The sequence below is a fragment of the Dermacentor andersoni genome, chromosome 1 (genome assembly GCF_023375885.2).
Source record: "Dermacentor andersoni chromosome 1, qqDerAnde1_hic_scaffold, whole genome shotgun sequence".
Lineage (NCBI taxonomy): Eukaryota > Metazoa > Arthropoda > Arachnida > Ixodida > Ixodidae > Dermacentor > Dermacentor andersoni.
Genome location: NC_092814.1, coordinates 284,526,394 through 284,547,007, shown reverse-complemented (window position 1 = coordinate 284,547,007; position 20,614 = coordinate 284,526,394). Strand labels below are relative to the sequence as shown.

The 20,614-nt window shown below is 49.3% G+C and overlaps 1 protein-coding gene and 1 long non-coding RNA gene across 4 annotated transcripts in view; one reads left to right on the top strand and one right to left on the bottom strand.

The window, feature by feature from the left end:
- The window catches only part of LOC129380925 (uncharacterized), a 36,372-nt gene extending 32,716 nt beyond the window's left edge, over positions 1–3,656 (bottom strand). Inside the window, exon 1 of the long non-coding RNA XR_008609146.1 lies at positions 1,501–3,656. This is a non-coding gene — a long non-coding RNA (uncharacterized lncRNA). The remainder of the gene's footprint in view (positions 1–1,500) is intronic.
- Positions 1–20,614, top strand: part of Pde11 (Phosphodiesterase 11) — a 255,259-nt gene that overhangs the window by 8,104 nt on the left and 226,541 nt on the right. The gene's annotated exons all lie outside the window — the stretch shown is intronic.

The window sequence follows — 20,614 nt, the reverse complement described above, 5'->3', positions numbered from 1 at the left end:
GTTTCCTTTTGACAGGCGCCGTGCTTTTACCGCTAGCGACGTAGTCGAAATCAAACCATGCAGACCGCGTTCTAGGCACCGTTGCCGTTCTCACCAAGCTTTTTGTCCGTAAGCGCTGGCCTGGTCTAACGTAACGATTATTTTCGCTCGATCTCGTACTGATCGTTCGCCGCTCGCGACCGGCCGATCATGGCGACTGATAACGCATGCAGGCGGAGCGCGGCGCGGGCCAGTGACAAAGCGTGGAGAGGGACTTCACATAGAATCGCTACAACATCCTGGCCTTGTTTGCTATTGGCCGGCCGCCTTACGGGTCCTGAGCCCGTATTACCTCTTACGCTAGAATTATTCGCAAAAGCAAGTGCTCGCCGACCCTGATGCTGGACATATCGTTAGCGAGTGTGGAACGGCCAGTTGCAAATGTCACTTACGAACGAAAAGCTTTGTGAATTCAGCCACTAATTAAAAATTTCAGTAGCGATTACGGTTGGCAAGGAAGCAAACAGTTGCATCATTTTTAGTCTCACATTTGCTGCCCATCTACGGAGAGACCGCTTTCGGATGTCGCTTGGAAATTGTATTTACTTAAAATGTCTCATGAAAGTGCTTGTAATAACCCGGGGACTAAGTAGCAAGAAAGCTGAGAAAAAAGTGTAGTGTATTTGTTGTTATTTCAGCATTTTAGTCGGGCTATATGTGTGATACATCCGTATCAGCTCTAGAACCTATTTTAGTGCAGTTTGCATGCCGCTTTGCTGCTCAGTGAATACATTTCGTTATTGTAAATTTTTAAGTTTGCATAAATCATATACTGCGTTTAGTCCTTTCCACATGTCCATTGTTGTCACCACTGAGAAAGAGCAGCACCAGTTTATGCTCGTTTATATCAAAACCCCCTGCATTTCTGCCACAACGCGGGACAGGTGCGTGTGGAAGAAGTTAGGCAACTTCCTTCTCTGAAACGAGTTGAGCTACGCGATTGAAGCTCACGCGAAGGAAATGCCTGCGTAGTGGAAATTTTTCAGTGCTCTAAACGTGCCCACATTGCATGATTCCCGCGGTTGCGAAGCGACACTCTGGTCCAGAGCATGCAGGTGGCTTCACGCATTTGCGCAGGCTGACTCAATATAGTTACGGTCACAGGGGTTACGTTTGGCTAGCGTGTGCGTATGTACTCCTATTGTAGTAGAGCTTCGCCGCTCACAGCGTCTATATAGCGCAGATAGAGCTTTTCAAGGCCTACCTAGATATCTGAGGGTTTCTGAAATAGTCGCACGAGTGAACTAGACACAATGGGGCGACCTTCGAACAAACGATTGCTCGAGCACCGAGAAAGCGGGTTAGGAACACCCAAAAATGCATGCGTGTATATGCTCGCAGTAACAGAATCTGCATATTTCGGTCTGTGAACAAGCCAGTTTCGGGTTTCGTGCGCCTTCCCGTCTCTGGCTCGTCTCACGCGGAACCATTTCTGGGTCAACGAGAAAGCACGCGCATCACCTTGGCTCGACGGGGCGGGTACTCCATTGAGAGCGCTCTGCCGCGCCGTTGCAGTCCCGGTTGCAGCTGCGGTTTGTACGCGCTGATAGCGGTCGGGTAGTAGTAATTCTTCCGTATGTAGTGGCGCGGTCCCGAAACGAAGCGTAGGCAACTCGTGCGAACTGTTTTGGCCGATGCAGCCGCTTCCGGTGTTCCTCTCGAGCGCGGGCAACGCGCCCACTGTCGTCTGTCTGTTGACGCTGCGCGTTGCATCCGACCGCGAAATGCGAGATAAGAGAACGCACTGTGGAGGGTCAGAGATAAGCGTTAATCGCCGAGGCCGTTTCCTTCCTCCTCCTCCTCCTCCTCCTCCTTCGCCGCTGTCGTCCCCGGCGCCAAGGGATCTTCGATGGGGTGAGTGCGCTTCGCGTTTCTTCTTTTTTTTTTTTTAACCTCCCTTCGGAACTCCGCCGCCAACAGTGATGTCCTCGTGCGAGCTTGGGTAACGGTCATGCGAGAAAATGTGGCCATCCCTTCTCTGTTTTCTTATCTTGTTTGTTATAGCCGGGAACGCAGGAACGATTGGGAAGACGAGGAGAACGGGGTCGGCGTCATCGCCAGCGTCATACACGCGGCGCGCAGTTTCTTTTTTCTTTTTTTTCTTTTTTTTTTTTTTTTTTTTTTTGCGGCGAACCACGTGTGCGACGCGCTCTTGCGAACACGTGACGCATTTTCATCCTGGTGCGTAGCCAAGGGGGTCGAATCGCCAGAACCGAAAGCGATGGAATGCGAAGGAACGTTGTAAACGGTCTATGGTGAGCGGCGAATATACAGATATTGTGGGGGAACAACAAAATCGTGTTCAAGCCTGCTATGGCTTGCAACCCTGGTCTCGGCGCCCAAGACACTGGACGGCTATTAATTATGGCCGGCGCAGCACCGACCGTTGACAAAAAAGTACCTCTCGCCTTTTGTAAGATGTCTCAGTCGTTTAGGGATGGACTCAGCTGTGTCTTATCCGATAGCAAAGAAATAGCGATAAGCTAAAGTGACGAAAATTTCTTACAGCGAATGTAAAATATATAGCAACTGTATGTAGGATAAGACAAGAGGAGGCGCATATTTATTTCCTAATATTTCTTCTAGCTGCTCGCTAAAAATAATAATAATAATAATGCAGGAGCGCGCGCACGCTAGTGTTGGTGGGTGTGTGTATGTATTTTGGTGTGTTTGCTTGAATAAGAAGTCGCGATTTACGCTGCAGCCACCGACTTTCCGTGTCGACGAGTGCCTATAGGTTGCCACGTGGCATATCAGGATCTGCAAGGCTTTATTTCCCAGCCGTTCTCTCAGGAGATCGCACAATTCGTTTCTTTGTCTCTCTCTCCTTCACTCCTTGCATTACAATCAGTTGCAGAAAGTATGCTTGCGGAATATCCCTGGAAAAGTTTTGCACGTCTAGCCGTCAAGTGACACATGAGCCGCGCCGTGCGCATTTAGTAGAACAAGACGATTAACGGATACCGTCACCCGCAATAAATGGCTCCTACTGCGTGAAGCATTTGCCACAGAGCAGAAGTAAACACTCCTATCAGCGAGGCTGCCGAGACACGCGTCTGTGACCGGGAGCGCGTCTCCTGGCATGCGAATTCGGAAATTCCAGGAACCTGGAGCCCGGACGCGCGCGCCTCTGACCCGCGCGCTCTCCGAGCGAAACAAGCTGTCCGCGACGTACACATCAATTTTTGTTTTAATGGCATCATCAAAAAAAAATTGCACGCGCCATATGGCACACTCGGTACATCGGTACATTAATTTTGACCACCAGGAGATCTTTAACGTGCCCCCAGTGCACGGGACACGGCCTTTCTTTTTTTTTTTTCTTTTGCATTTCGCCCCCATCGAAATGCGGTTGCCGCGGCCGGGATGTGATCCCTCGACCTCGCGCTCAGCAGCGCAACACCACAGCAGCTAAGCCACCGCGGCGGGTCATCCCAGCTTGTCTGCCTGTCCGCGCGTGTGTGCGTGCGCGCAGCAGTTACTACCGCATTTGAACTTTGTTTCGTGCTCACTGAAGGTTATTTAATATCCAGAAAAAACTGCAACTCGATGAATCTGTGTCCCTTCCATCGGCGCTGCGCAATTTCGCACAACGCTGTTTTCGACGCAATTTGTTGACCTCTTTTTCCAGAGCGCATGTTATCCACATGTGGCCTGGAATCGCGAACTAAAAGTTTGGCCCCCGCGGTGCGTTTAATAATATGCTAAGAGGGGCGATATAGTTGGAGCGTCCAAGTAAATTTGGGCTGCAGCTGGGAGTGCTCGCTCTCGATCTATAACACAAGTGAGCGATTCCAGTGAAGCGTCAGCGAAACGGACTCGCAGCTGCCCGTCGTACCTCAGATTCACATGAATGAAGCGCATGTTAGCTCGGCGCAAATGCGAAGTGACGTGCCTGCCTCTTGCGTATCTAGAAGATGGCGGGCTGCCCAACCAAGTGGTGGAAATTCTTCCTAGAGCGTCAGCTTGTTAATTCTGCAAGTCATAGAATCGTATGTGTGTTAGTGTGGAACTCGAGGAGAAATACCGCAAGTGACACTGCAAGACTAGCACCGCCCGCATTGTTATCCATCATCATCGGCTATATAGGGTAAGTGCAAGGCCCGTAGAAAGCTCTCGTCCTCGCAATAAACGCCCTTTCTTCCACTGTCCGTGCATTCGTGCGCTAACATTCGTGGGAAATATGTAGGACCTGTTGGTACCTTGCTCCGCGGGAAAACGATGTCGTGCAAGAGGTCTGATTGGGACGAATGTCAAACGACCGCGTGGATGAGGAGACCAAAAAGTTGGGTGTCATTGCAGAGGCCCTGGAATAACGTCGATTGTCGCGGAACCTGTCACGGTGTTCTGGACGATGTGCCAACGTTCGCGGTCCTATTGAAATTTTAGTGTATGGTCAAAATCAGCGGTGTGGTAACTCTGACAGGCCGTCCACGCGCCGCGACTCCGTATACGGCAATAGTTTTCCGAGCATGCATGGGATCCGAGAAAAATGCCAAATTTCTTAGGAGTCAAAGCATCCGCCCTCGAATCGAAAGTTGCAGTGGATGCTCCACCGTACGACCACTACATTAAGCCGAGCTTCAGGCTGTGTGGCGGATTCGTGAGGAAATCCATACCTTTTTCACGAATTCCGTGCTTCGATAACTTTTTTGCGGTCGGTTTTATACGTGACATGAGTATAAGACCAAAGTGCGTCTTCGCGCGACCGTGCGGTGTTGTACAGGTGTACTGCGTTCGTGCATGAGTATAAAAATGCCAGCTGTAGGCAAAACGCATCGTCTGAACTACTAAAAAAAAAAAAAAAGGTCGGAGTAGTTACCACCTAGTGTCACACCATTTGCTACCTTAGTATAACTAGTTCGTGATGATATAGTTAGTAGCATAACTGACTCAACAAGGTATATTCACTGGCACTAATGAGTGTAAATACCAATGCCGAACCAGAGTAACGCCAGTTTGGAGATATGCGCCATCAGACTGGCTGTAAAAATGCACTGTTGTTCCACTTACTTTTTTTTATCGAGACGTTCTTTTATACATAGAAGCACGTGCAAAAGTAACATAGAACGCCCATGTACGTATTTCTTCCCACACTTGGGGAATAATATCTCGAAACTGGTGTCATCCTGGAAATACGTTTCAAATGGACAAGTCCAGCAAACTCACAGGCTAGAACTCGTAAATTGCAATTTGCGCCATAAAGTGAATAATTAAGAAGTTAATTAATCTATTTTTCTTATAATTAGTTGAATATATGTTTCGATTTGTCGTGCTAGTAACGTTCGCCTCTTCGAGCAATTCAGCTCAAGGACAAGAATTATGCTCTCTGCCACAGGCGATTGTATAAGAATTCCGCAAAATCTGAACGTGATCACCCCGTATATATAGAGCAGAAAAGCACCAGTGTTGTTGCTGGCACGGAGGTTCTGTCCGTGGGCGTATGCGTACCGCGCGCAGCTATCGCCTCTCCTCGTCCTCCGTGGCTGCTGTGGAGAAAGCCCCCGAGGATCTTTTTCTTTGTTCCACCCTTAACAGGCAAGAAACAGCATTCACTACCGCGCACTGTTCACCGCTCCGCACAAGTCGGAGCGGTGCATTGTCTCGTCATGTACTGTTCATGTACGCAAAGCAGCAGCTTGCGGCGGGTTGCCGGCCTTGCGTGTTATCAGTGCACTGTCATTTCTACAGCTCACAAACGGGCCTCCTACGCCGACATAATTAGAATCTGCTGATACCGTACTCTGATTTTCTTCAATTGGTTTGTCTGTTGCGCAGATTTCAGTCTACAGGCGAATTTTCACAAGCCGCCGAGGAGCGATACTTACAACCGTGTAAGAGAAAAAAGAAACGGTGGGTAGAAGGGGTGGGGGCAGGATCTTATCTACCCCATGGCGACGGAGGTCGCATTACCATTCGCTCAAGTCATTTCACCAAAACGTGGATGGCTCCTGTTTTGCGGCGATTCCTTCTGCGCTGCGGTGGTATCCTGTGTTTCCACGAGGAAATCGACTACACCAAAAGAGCGCACTGGGATTACGAAATTTGAAGCTGTTGCATTTTGTGCCTTCTCAATCTTTGGGCAACGCGTGTGGGTATCACATTTCCTTTAAGTGTCGGTGCTATCGCTCAGGCACGCGTCCGCCGGCATAATCGAGCAGGGACATCAAAATCCCGTTCATACGCCAGCGACTTCTTGTGTCAGCTAGATGACTCCATCAAACAGCGACCGGCCAGTGGCATATATCATTTACGAACACAAAGTTTAGCGAATTCAGCCCCTGGAATCGCACAATTAAGGCAGCGCTACTACAGTGTATATACCTTTCTAATATCAAATGGGGAAAGGATTTTGGAATTCAACTCTTCGATTTTTTCTCTTTTGCATTTCGACGGCATTCCTTTCTTTCAATTCCGGGGTAGTAGAGGGGACCAGAAAGAGAAGTTGGCTATAGAGCTCTCCTGACGAGCACAATTGAACGGAACTTTCCTCGCGTATGTTAAATTTTTCTTAAATTCGTCTTCAACGACGGAGTGGAAAATATAATCTCGATAACAGGTAACGTGACCAGAAAAATTGTGCAAATCCCACGCACTGTGGGAATAGATGTAAGCGAAGCTTTCTGTGCTGTTTGCTTTGATTGATGACAATTAACGGTGATGTTGACGGCGAACGCTTAATTTCTTCAACTTTAGTGCAGCACGAGGATGGTGAGTTGACGTTCAACGTTACTTAATTTGCGGGCACCACTACTGTTTGTCTGCGTACTACAGAGAGCACATAGGAGGAGGTGTTTGCTTGAGACGTTGTTGTGCGCCATACTTCATAACCTCGGAGAGGGTTCAGTACATTCATTGCCTCACATGGCACATCGCATCGTGGCAGAAGAATTAAACTTTAATAGAATTATGGGGCTGTACGCGCCAAAACCACAATTGGATTATGAGACACGCCGTAGTGGCGGACTCCCGATCAATTTTGATACCGTGGCGTTCTTTAACGTGTACTTGAATCTAAGTGCACGAGTGTTTTTTTATTTCGCCCCCGTCAAAATGCGACTGCCGCGGTCGGGATCAAACCAGCGACCTCGAGCAATGCCATAGCCGCAAAGCTAGGGCGGCGGGCACAAAAGTGTTGATTTGACGTGTGAGTATTTCCGTAGTGTCGCCTGGATCCTACGGAGCGTTTTAGTGCGGCTCGGCTTCTGTACGCCCTGCGCTAGTTGTGCGCTTGACAAATTTGCATGGTGTCTATTTTTCAGAAATAGCAGAAACGTACCGTACTGCCCCTTTAATTTAAATTTCTCCTGTTTGCCCGCAGCCGCTTTCCTTGCCTTCTCACGTCAGCTTTTCCCAATCCACCCCCTCCCCCCACACCCTTGTATGGGAACTGCGAGTGAAGAGTGGCAAGGCTGTTGTTCACTCGTATCGCCCCTGCGTCGGTTTCTGCCTCCTCTCCCCGTCCTCTCTATCATTTTGTCTAGCTTCCCTCTGGACTTGCACGTTAATAGAAAGGTAAGCGCTGCAATTTGTGAAATGCCTTTGCGCGCGGGGGGGGGGGGAGGCACAGATGATTACAGCTGTCAAAAGGCTAATGTGGCGACGTCTGGGGAGCTCCGGAGCGCATTGTGCACACACGACGCGGTGCAAAAGTCCAAACGAGTTTCTCGCGTCGCCTTTCCTCTCTGCCGCACCTCTGTCATGTATGCGCACGCTCTGAACAATCCCCCGACGTGGTGTACCAGACAGCAGCAGCAGTGGGAAAATTGAAGGAAGAGGCAAAGAAAGCTTCGCGTTAAAATTACCGTTAACAGGGATTCCGCGCTGCATGTCGCAAACCCAAAACGAGCTTCCGTACGCGTCTTCCGTACAGCAGACGCTACTGCATCAGTGCGAACACATTGCAGCACGCACCTTACGCGCTCGAATCAGGCTAGAACGAGGTGTATTCCTGCATAATAATGTCTGCGCCGGGCTCCGTTTTAGTGGCGCGCGGCGCATCGCAGCGCTCGCAGCAGCCCGCGCAGCAGCCCGCGCATTGTTCTGGCCGCCGAGCGCGTGGCCGTCTTTCGCCCTCCTTGCTCGCCTCGGCGCTGCGGCCCGTACACAGCTGCGCGAAAGCGGCGCCGCACAGCTGCGCGGACCGTGAAGGTTTCGGGGTCTCTCGTGGAAGGGAGGCGGCCGCCTTTTCTGGCTCGCTGTCGCTGGTGATGGGTGGCCTTTTCACTCCTGCAAACAGCGGCCCAACACATGGTGAGCGATCGGTCGAGGCCCAGTAGAGCGAGCGCCCTTTCAGTTTCGTCTTGAAAAATCAGGAAGCCGCGAGCAAATACACTTGTATTGCCGGGACGTCGGGTTGCATAACATTATGAACGAGCCAAAAATGTGCCCGGGGCCGGTATGTTGTGGGATTCGTTCCACTAGATTCTATTCCTGCCGTATATCAACCACACCGTTCAAGGCTGGCTCATCCCATTGATAACGCTGGCGGAGCTTTGTTCTGGCCAGTGACGAAGCGCGAAAAAGGAATAGCATTGGAATAGAATCGCGATACTATCTGGGCCTATGTGCATTGGATCGCGCCGCTGTTTTGAAACTGCTTCTTCCTGTCGGCTGGATGTGTCAGCCTGCGCTGTAAGGGGTCTTATATGGCCGAAACAAAGCGTTTCCTTGGCGAAACCAAGAAAGAGGGGCAGTGGCGTAGCCAGATTTTTTTTTTTTTTCTTTTTTTTTTTTTTGGCGGGCGGGGGAGGGGGTTCATCTACTTCACCGGGGACGAGGGGAGGAAGAAGGGGCGCTGGGCAGGGGGCATCAACACCACCTAGCACAAGTGGCGGAAATCATAAATCCCTTTACCTCAACTGTATAGTAGTCAGTGCTGTTGTGAGGTAGAGCATCTAGTGATCAAGTCAAAAGAAAGAAAAGAAGAATGTGAACAGTAAGAGACCTTCGCTGTAGCAGAAGAGAAGGCGGGTGTAATGGCTGCGAGCAGGACGCGCACTTTCACGATCGGAACGCAGAGTGTGCACTACGAGAGCGTCCCTGCCTTCGAGCTATTAACCCCGAGATCTTTGAGTGGCGCCCTCTCGCGTGTGACGTCAGTGGGGGTACTCCGCTGCCGTGCCGCGCGCGCGATCTCCGCGTGAAGGCAACTTGAAGCTGAGGCCCGACCTTCTTTGTTCGAGTTTTTGAAATGCGAGTCTGCAGGTTTTCTGGTCAGTATGTACGGCATGTTCCCGGACACTATTCCCCGCGAAGTCGAGCGGAGTAGTCCTCGTCGCCAAGCTCAGTGTGCATTCCTCCTGGCGTCGTCTGCTAGTAATCAGTGTGCATACGTGCGTGTACGGCGTTCGCTTCTCGTCATTGCTGTTCCGTTTTCAGGACGCACTCATAACAATTTGTCGGCCCATTTCTGACAATGAACTACGGCATTTGGGCTTCAGCTACGGTGTCTGCGCTGTAATAGTGTGTTCGTCTGTTCAGCGCGTTCAGTCGCCCGCTCCGTTTGGCAGACATTTCGATTTTGTTGCTGCCAGCGCGTTAAGCATATTACGAAAGAAGTTTGATGCCATTCTCAGGAAACTAGGCGTTCACTGCGATGCCTTAATGCATGCACTACTTTAGCGGCATTACAGCAAAACGTGGTCTGGAACGTCTGATAGAATGGCGTACAAAATTAGTGAGCAAAACAAAATTACGTAGTTCTGTGCTGCAGTACTGCCCTTCGCATATATTTCAACTGAAATGGATTACTTCCACCTTGACACAGCTTGCCCCTGCATGTTAGTCCGCTCAGTGTAACCCTTCCTTTCCATGCTCGTACCGTGGGTGTGCATGTTCCCCGGGCTTGATTCGTCCAGCGATGAGAATTAGTGCTATCGCGTAACAAAAACGTGCGACAATCGTTTCCAATATATTTTTTCTGTAAGCGGGTCATACGTATTTAAAACTAAATCAAGAAAATTTATAAGTTAGGTTTGCTGGTGCTTGACCGAATAAATAGCTGGAGCGATAAACACACACGGGAAAGAAAACGTGGGGCAGAGGGGGTTGGGGGTGGGGGGTGGAAGACGTAGCAAGGCGAAATGTTCACAGGCTTCTTTGCGCTTTTTAACCTAACACTTCTAGTATTACGGTGATAAAGTAATGTTTTCCGAGTGGTTCCGGTAGTCGGTAAGTGCGTTGAAAACAAAATAGTATTGTGCTAACCTAAAGAAACGATTTTTTTTTCTACATTAGAAAGCGGTAATGATAAATAATTTGCAAGAAAATAGTGCAAGGAATGCTTGGCGACCGACACTTGTCAGAAAGAGTTTTATGTGTGCAACACAACGTGACTGGAATTATAAACGAACTGTGAAATTCGCGTTCAACTACGATGCCGCTTAGTCAACGCGAAATTTTGCGAATGAGCCCTGCGATCGCGCTTCATTTCTAAAGCTGCGTAGACATCTCATTTACTCGCTCGGCACGATGTTTTATGACTGAGTCGCGAGACCGCGTCCCTGCCTACGAGAGGTGTGGTCATATGACAAAAAAAAATGCACATAAAGATCAATTCTCAGACTTTATAAGTGCCAATACCACCATATGATATGCACCACCATATGCACGTAGTGGAGGACTCCGGATTAATTTTGTCCGCCTGGAGTTCTTTACAGTGTACCTAAATCCAAGTACACGCGAGCGTTTACATTTCGCCCCCATTGAAGTGCGACCTCGAGCTTAGCAGCACAAAGCCATAGCCACTGGGCTATCGCATCGGGAGGCTATATGGAAGATACATTTAATATACAAGGTTTGTTGTCCTCCTAATGCTGGCAATAATAGAGCTAACACTAGGAAAAACATGCAGGTAGTAAATGGAGAGCTAGGTGTTACGCGAGTACGCAGTCAGAGCACCAGCAGACGCATGAAAATGAAGCTGTTCTAGCCGCGGAGCGTAGCAGACGACAAAGGCGAGTCCCCCATCTGACGTCACGGGAGCGCCGTTCACCACCGGTCGCGCAAGAGGCGAATAAGTGTTCTTGTTGCATGGTTCTTGTACGCGAGCACTTTCGCGGAGACATGACAGTAGAATGGCACGTACTGCTTTGATGTCACCCAGAAGCGCCGATGGACAGCTGAAATCGGTTGAAGATTGTTTCGTCGATGAAGTCTTCCGTGAGGTTCGTTTCTCGCTCTCGTTTCTTTATTTATTCTCCCTTCACAGCGAAGAGGCATGTTTACAAGACTGACGTTTGAAATCCCGTTAGGCAAGTGCACAGAATCAGTGCCGGATACGATGGTGCCGCGCAGATGATAGCGATGCGGGAACTTGACGTGAAAGGCAGCTGATGTCGGGGTCGTGTTCCATCGCGAAGATTGGAGGGCTGAGATGTGGAAAGCGGATGACATAATCTCGACGCGTACCACGCATTGCGCCGCGTCCTGTTCGTCACGGCTTTATGCACGCCTCGGCGTCGCACGCGCACTGTATAGCGAGTCTACGTGCCGCATGTGATTTACGCGTTATGCCGTGTGCTCCGAAAAGGTTACGGCACGGGGGTGTCTGAGCTGGTTGCTGCAGAATGGTTTTTTTCTTCTTTTTTTGTGTGATCGAAGTGTTTGATGCCGCTCAAGATCCCCGACTTTCCTTTGTCAAAGGAGCTTACGGAATAACATACGTGGGCGGTGTATTTCCCGCCGAGTCATATACTTATTGACGTGTATTGGAACGGTTTCATATTGAGAGTACCAAATAATTCTCCAGACGTGCCAGAAACAAAGAACGGTACCGCTCTTGCTTATGGCGTGGCGTTCTCTAGGTAGTAGAACAGGCCAAGAAACGATATTCGCTATCGATTATTTTTATCATTAAGTACTGTTGAACTTTATGAAATCTTCATGAAAACGCGTTGTTCCCGTTCCACATACCTTGCGAACGGATGCGCTCAGCGTGGGGATAACCATCAGCTGCACCGCTGCTGAAGGCATATGTTGAGCCAGCTATAGGCGAAAGGCTAAGCCGCGGGCACATGACCGCTCTGCGTTGTCGAAGCGAGGATGTGTGCAGAGCTGTGTCTGCGTGCGCGCAAACGACAAAGTATTTAGCCAGCCGCTTTAATGTCACGGCTAGAGAGCAGGAGTCATGTGGCCTTGGCAGCCAATCGCGCCCGTTGTGTGCCAGGTCGAGCTGGTCGCACGTGCGCCGAAACCAAATTTGTCCAGAGAATGGCACTCGTTCAAAATTATCCCATAGGAATGTCGGGCGCGCAAAAACGTCGATGGCGCCTGAGCTCTGTGGGCTGCAGCGAACTTTCGTCAGGTCTCTATACGTAATGCATGTGTGCAAGAGGTTTAATCTGTTGAACTGGGTATATCTCTCACGGACGTGTTACCAGGCCCGCGTCGTATCTTTCTTTTCTTTTTTTTTTTTTCGCGTAATGTTTAGCATGGTCAGATAGGACGAAACAGAGGGGTGTCGCGAGGCGGAGCTTGGCAGGGTCCAGCGTCGCGGACCTTACAGCGCGCCAGGGGGTGAATTCAGAAAGCTTTTCGTGCGTAAATATTGTTTTCCATTGGTTGGCCGCCTTCGCTAATGATATATGCAGCGTCAGGACTGGCTGAAATTTTCTCTTACCAACAATTCTCGCGTAAGAGATATTTGTAGCGATATAATGTAGCGATTTCATTAGTTCGGTTCAATTCCTTGTGTACATATATATAATAATTACCGCGCCGCTCATGACCGGCCGATCGCGGTAATAACATAGGCGGGGCGCCGCTCGGACCACTGACGAAGCACGAAAAATAAAACAATTGTAATAGAAGCGTCACATTATTCCAGCCCCGGGCACGCATTCACAAACACATTCTTGCGCGTACATTGTTCGTATAATAGAAGACGCCAGCCAGCATTGACGTTGGGAACATCAGCGAATGCGCGGCCAACCAATGGCACGCGGGCACATACGAACCGAAAGCTTTGCGAGTGGGCCCCCACGTGAGCGCTCTTCTTTCCGAGGCTGTCAGCGGTATCCTTTCACCTCACCGCAGCGGAGCTGGCCGCGAACACGGTCGGGCGCCGCGCGCTCTTCCCTTTCGGCAAACGCGGTGCGACCGAAGCGCGAGAGCGCCCTAAATATAAACGCGCATCGTGCGGCGTCGCGGGCGCGATGCATGCGCGAGGGTCTTGTCGCCGTTGCCCGGCGCGCTTGCTGTTGTTGTTGGCGCCGGCCGGCGCTCGTCCGACGCCCGCCCGGTCGTTCTGGGTCGTCCGAGTCACGCGAGCAGCCTGGGTGGTGCGCGCGCACTTGGGCAGGTTTGGCGAGCGCCGATGCAGCGATGCGCGTGATTGCAAGGGCGGTCGGCGAGGAACGCCCGCACCGCGTGCCGTTTGGAACTGCGTTGCGCGCCCTCGAGAATGCCCGCTCGTCGGACAATCCTCGTCACGCAGTCCAGCAGGGGCCCGGTTCTCGGCGCTGCACCGTTCGTAAGAACTGGATCCTTCGCCGATGCCTTCAGTGTCACCTTGTTCGCTATTTGGCTGATGCTCCGTAGTCTTGAACGCACTAAAGAAATGCTTGGTGGTAATATGACGTCACGGCCAATCGTTGTAACGAACTGGATGATACATTACGCGTGGCATTTGGCAAAGCCAGAAACGAGATGCCAGCGCCACTTGGACGCCAATTCTTTCGTACTCACTCGGTTAAAACGCCTGCAGCAGAACTTGCGACGGACCTGTGCATTTCGCACATTTTGACTAAAGCCGTTAATACATACCTTATCACTTGTATCTTTTTCTTCATTTTCAGACTGCAACAGCAGAAGCGACTGCTTTCTTTTTATTTTTTCACCATGAAACTGCGTCTGACTAATTCCTATTCGAGTGATATTCCGAATGACATTCTCCCCGCTCTTTATGCTTCATCGCTGCCACCACGTTTCTGATGTCGGTGCAAAATAAATGGCTGAGTTTAGTCTGCCGGATGCGTGCGTGCGTGCGTGCGTGTGCGCGCGCTTATACTTAACCTTCAGAGAGTAACGTCAGCCGAGTCAAACATTAACGAAGAGACGTTAATGTCAGTCAGACTCAAGTGTAGGAACGCCGTGGAATCAGAAAGAAGTAAAACTTAAAACATCATGTTTCATTCGTCGAACAACTTTCCAAATTCATTTTTTTTTTTATTGACGTACACAATAATTACGCGAACGTACACCAAACTTTCCTTGACCAATAGCGGCAGTGCCGCATGCAACTCGCAAGGCTTTTCGTTCGCGAGCAATATTTGCTATCGGTCGGCGCTTCGTAGTAATGTTTTGTGTAACACGAATCATTTGTGCGTGCAGATGAGCGCTGGATACACCTGCAGTTTATACACGTACGTGCATCTGCTCCGTCTGCCTTCGTGCTACTTGGACGCGGATATGGTTGTAGCCTCCGCCTTCACTGCTTCATTCACCGCTTGTTTTAGTACTACCAGAAGGTGCCTTCCACACAGGCCCGTATTCTCAAAAACGTTTTTATGTTTACAACGGTTCGTAAAGCAGGGGCTAGCCAGTCGTAAGTTACGTTGGACATATTATTAGCGAAGGCTAATAATATGTCCAACGACAAGCATTTCTTACGAACGAGGGACCGAATTGACGAAGCCTTTAGTTCCTATGCCATGCATGTCGGCAGCCTTGACTAATAATAATATGTCCAGCATCAGGTTTGGCTAGAATTTGTGGTTACGAACAATGCAACGTAAGAAGTATTTTTTTCTTTCTTTTTTTTTTTGGGGGGGGGGGCGGTGGGGGGGCGTACGGGCCGAGAAGCTTTGCGAGTTCGGCACCTGCTGTTTGGAACATGGCGATGCCCACGGGGCGTTTTCTCGAAGGACCTGTATGCAAGCAACTTCAGAAACCCGGGGCAAATTCGCATCCTCACTGAGGTTACGTTTCAAGCAGTCAGCGAAACGGTGTCGTTGCTTGGGAGACCGCGCGCAGTCGCGGTCATGCGCCGAGTAAACCTGGTGAGCCTCCGTGCGCGTCTGCTGCGATGATAACGACCAGACAGGCCGCAGACCGCGGAGGTGTGTTTTCTCTACGGGCTATAAGCGGACGTCGTCGCACAGTCTGCAGGGGAGAGCGCTCGAGACTCGTTTCTGGTGTGCTCCTTGCGTGATCTACATTTGCTCGGCCGAGCCCACTCTCCCTCCCCGCAGTTTCTGTTTTGACGCCGCTCTCTTCCGCTTTCCCCGTGCTTCCCTCCCTCTTTCCACTCCCATTTTCTTGCCGCCGTCTGGCCCGTTTGCTGAGTCCATGGGGCCGGCCACAGAAAATCACTGGAGTTCTTCCTGTCTGCAGCGTATAACGCTGTGCAGTCGCTGACCCTCTGCGACCCGGAGTACCCTAACCCTGCAACCCGGAGTACCGCCTCCCCTCCCACTTGGGGATTTTAAAGCCCCCAACCAAGGCCACTTCGACGAGAGACGACTACTTGGTGCACACAGCCTGTCGATCCACGGGCATCCGCATAATTCCGAGACCCTGAGGCTACTCACTTCGCCTGCTTCATTGCCATATATAGTATGATGGGCAGTTTCACGTATGCCAGTTACACGAATACACTGGACTGCAATAGTTTACGAGGAATGGAAGCGGTTCAGAATAAAAAAATGGGATATTTTAACATGATTGTTTTTCTTCCATTCGTTTTCTTTTCAGAGTTAGACGACAAAAGCAATGTTTATATACTAGAGCCTGGTTCTCAGCGGCGCTCCTGTGCCCCAAGTTCCTGCACAACTTTGAATCGGGCATCAATATTTGAAAAAGTAAATGTTATTATTTGTCGGCGAGCTTGCTCGTCATAGAAAAACAAGTGCGACTCCATCCACCTGCTGGCCATTACGAATGAATGTTTCGGCGGCGGATTCCGAACAGCCGCAAAATGTGTCACCATATAAGGCTCGTCAATCCCGTGCCCATATTTGTTAGCACATGTGCGTGTATACGCCTAGTTTATTGAGAGCACAACGCGCCTAGATATATTTTGGGGGTTGCACAAGAAATTACATGTGCCAACCGCGGCCCCTGCAGGCGTTTTGTTGCACTATACACTTGTGCGTGTAAAGTTGCTCTGCACCGACCTTATACGACAGAATCTTGCAGCTGGTACGAAAAGTCGTTTGCAAAGCACGAACAAGCAGGCGAGAAGCGACACTTATAAAATGATAAGCCTAAGAAAAAGTGGCACTTCTACCAGTCTTTCTTTTTTTTTTTATATCCTAATCCCCCATTTTCTCATACGTTGGCCAATATATCATCCTTTCTATTATTTTTTTTCAATGGTGGTGGTGGTGGCAGCTGGATTGCGATGCTCAAGGGCGCATGTGCTTCGTTTGCAGCTGCATTTCAGGCTGTGGCACTGTGGCATACATGGCAATTATCGAGCGGACGCAGCTGCCCGATCTGCCCATGACGGCGTCAACTGCGTTGCCATTCCTCTTTCGAGAGCCGACGCAGCGAAAGAAAATTTCCGCCGCTTGCGCTTAACCTATCATCGGTTCAGTGGAATTCATCCGGCTTCACAAGTGCACGCCTTCATACCCTGGACCCTAATTTGCAGCTCCGTATTTCGCCCGATCTTCCACCACCTGACTGCATTCTTCTAGTCCGTCTATGACTTGGAGTGGTATTTTGAAATGCGTACTCTTTTCTTATTGGAATGAGTGATAGCCCACTCTGTGACTTCTGCGGGTGCAGCGAAACGGTCGCGCGCCTTCTTTGCGAGTGCCCTCGTTTCAACCCGCAAACAGCGGCCCTCTCTGCCATGCAATGAAAACAACATTCTTGGAAACTGGCCTACACCGCTATGAAGGCACTGCTGCGTTATCTAAAGGACACTGGACTTCATGACAAATTGTGACTGTACACTGTGTGATGCAGAATGTATTAGTGGGACATTGACATTGTCAGTAGTGGAAGAGCTGCGCCAATTGCACCAAACTGCGCCGAGAGTGGTCCTTTGAGCCATCCTGCGCGAAAACGGCAATGTGGCGGAAGATTGCGCCGATGCTTGTGCCAAAGCATTCATATATATACGAGCGAAACCCTCCTTCCGTCGAGGCTTTGCAGCTCGCAAAACTCAAAGCAAAAGCAACAGCACGCTATCGTCATCACCGTAGAATGACGCAGAGGCCCGTCGGAGTGAGTCGGTTCGTCATTCTCGCATTTTTCTTGACCATCGTACACTGTAGTGCTGCTGTACCGTCTTGCTGGCGCTATATTTCGGTGTTCATCCAAACCGCATGGTACTGTACCGCGGAGTTTGCCGAAGGAAGACGTCACTTTCTTGGATTAAAGTTTAACTTTTTACACGTTTATTGGTGATAGCAGGGTTTTGTAAAAGAGCCGTTGTGATCTGAATCGGGTGTGGTGCATAGTTTAGAATGGTATTGGCGAGCACATGTCGACTTACGCATGTCTGAGTTAGTCAATATATTGTGATTTATAATAGTGCCATCAATTTTATGGCTCGTATCTATATGGATCATCTTGTTAATTTTGGCATTATGTACAAGCATTATGTACAAGTATTATGAAATCTGAACCTGGCAACGTTTAACGCTAGAACGTTATCTAGTGAGGCGAGTCTAGCAGTGCTGTTGGAGGAATTAGAGGGCAGTAAATGGGATATAAAAGGCCTCAGTGAAATTAGGAGGACAAAAGAAGCATATACAGTGCTAAAAAGCGGGCACGTCCTGTGCTACCGGGGCTTAGCGGAGAGACGAGAACTAGGAGTCGGATTCCTGATTAATAAGGATATAGCTGGTAACATACAGGAATTATATAGCATTAACGAGAGGATGACAGGTCTTCTTGTGAAACTTAATAAGAGGTACAAATTGTAGGTCGTACAGACCTACGCCCCTACATCGAGTCATGATGACCAGGAAGTCGAAAGTTTCTATGAAGACGTGGAATCGGCGATGGGTAAAGTCAAAGCAAAATACACTATACTGATGGGCGACTTCAATGCCAGGGTATAGTCAGTGGGGGAATATGGCATAGGCTCTAGGAATAGCAGGGGAAAGTTATTAGTAGAGTTTGCTGAACAGAATAATATGCGGATAATGAATACCTTCTTCCGCAAGCGGGATAGCCGAAAGTGGACGTGGATGAGCCCGAATGGCGAGACTATAAATATACTTTATTCTCTGCGCTAACCCTGGCATCATACAAGATGTGGACGTGTTCGGCAAGGTGCGCTGCAATGACCATAGGATGGTAAGAACTCGAGTTAGCCTAGACTTGAGGAGGGAACGGAAGAAACTGGTACATAAGAAGCCGATCATTGAGTTAGCGGTAAGAAGGAAAATAGAGGAATTCCGGATCAAGCTACAGAACAGGTATTTGGCTTTAACCCAGGAAGAGGACCTTAGTGTTGACGCAATGAACGACAATCTTACGGGCATCATTAAGAAGTGTGCAATAGCAGTCGGTGGTAACTGCGTTAGACAGGATACCAGTAAGCTATCGCAGGTGACGAGAGATCTGATCAAAAAACGCCAATGTATGAAAGCCTCTAACCCTACAGCTAGAATAGAACTGGCAGAACTTTTCAAGTTAATCAACAAGCGTAAGACAGCTGACATAAGGAAGTATAATATGGATAGAATTGAACATGCTCTCAGGAACGGAGGAAGCCTAAAAGCAGTGAAGAAGATACTAGGAATAGGCAAGAATCAGATGTATGTCTTAAGAGACAAAGCCGGCAATATCATTACTAATATGGATGAGATAGTTCAAGTGTCTGAGGAGTTCTATAGCGATTTATACAGTACCAGTGGCAACCACGATGATAATGGAAGAGAGAATAATCTAGAGGAATTCGCTATCCCACAAGTAATGCCGGAAGAAGTAAAGAAAGCCTTGGTAGCTATGCAAAGGGGGAAGACAGCTGGGTAGGATCAGGTATCAGCAGATTTGTTGAAGGATGGTGGGAACATTGTTCCAGAAAGACTGGCCACCCTGTATACGCAATGCCTCATGACCTGGAGCGTACCGGAATCTTGGAAGAACGCTAACATAATCCTAATCCATAAGAAAGGGGACGCCGAAGACTTGAAAAATTATAGACCGATCAGCTTACTGTCCGTTGCCTACAAAGCGTTTACTAAGGTAATCGCAAATAGAATCAGGAACACCTTAGACTTCTGTCAACCAAAGGACCAGGCAGGATTCCGTAAAGGCTCCTCAACAATAGACCATATTCACACTATCAATCAGGTGAAAGAGAAATGTGCGGGATATAAGCAACCCTTATATATAGCTTAGCTTTCATTGATTACGAGAAAGCGTTTGATTCATTCGAAACCTCGGCAGTCATGGAGGCATTACGGACACACGGGGTAGACGAGCCGTATGTAAAAATACCGAAAGATATCTATAGCGGCTCCACAGCCACCGTAGTCCTCTATAAAGAAAGCAACAAAATCCCAATAAAGAAAGGCGTCAGGCAGGGAGATACGATCTCTCCAGTGCTATTCACAGCGTGTTTACAGGAGGTATTCAGAGACCTGGATTGGGAAGAATTGGGGATAAGAGTTAATGGAGAATACCTTAGTAACGTGCGATTCGCTGATGATATTGCCTTACTTAGTAACTCAGGGGACCAATTGCAATGCATGCTCACTGACCTGGAGAGGCAAAGCAGAAGGGTGAGTCTAAAAATTAATCTGCAGAAAACTAACGTAATTTATAACAGTCTCGGAAGAGAACAGCAGTTTACGATAGGTAGTGAGGCACTGGAAGTGGTAAGGAATACATCTACTTAAGGCAGGTAGTGACCGCGGATCCGGATCATGAGACTGAAATAATCAGAAGAATAAGAATGGGCTGGGGTGCGTTTGGCAGGCATTCTCAGATCATGAACCGTAGGTTGCCATTATCCCTCAAGAGAAAATACTATAACAGCTGTGTCTTACCAGTACTCAGGTACGGAGCAGAAACCTGGAGGCTTACGAAAATGGTTCTGCTTAAATGCCTGTGCGTGCATCGAGGACGGTAATGGCGCCTACTGCTAATTCAAGATCGATGACAGCATGCGGCAAGCATTCACCTACATACACGGTACATACACGCAATGGCCTTTGCAGCCGTCTAGGCCCACGACCATGCCAGCGAGCCCTAGGGGTCCTCTGCGCCATGAAGCCAAGAATGACAGGGCCAATGAAACCCGTGGCACTACGGGCAAGCAAGGAGATGGACACAATGAGAAGGAGAACGTGCTGGAAATGCTGAAGCACCTGGTAGAGTCAATGCCCGTGATTCTCGGTGGTCTCGGGAATCCGGCCGCTAAATGTGCCCTGCAGGCGCTCGCCGTGCTAGAGCCGCTTATCGCAGCTCTTTACATGCTATAAAGCTTTTGTTTGGCGCTTGTGCTGTTCACGCAGGGGAGGCCCACACACCAGCTTCGTCCTAGCGCCTTTAAGTTCACTTGAATTGGTGACTACTGACTAGATAGACCACTGACTACTGACTACTAACTAGACCAGTACTCACGTACGGGGCAGAAACCTGGAGGCTTACGAAAAAGGTTCTA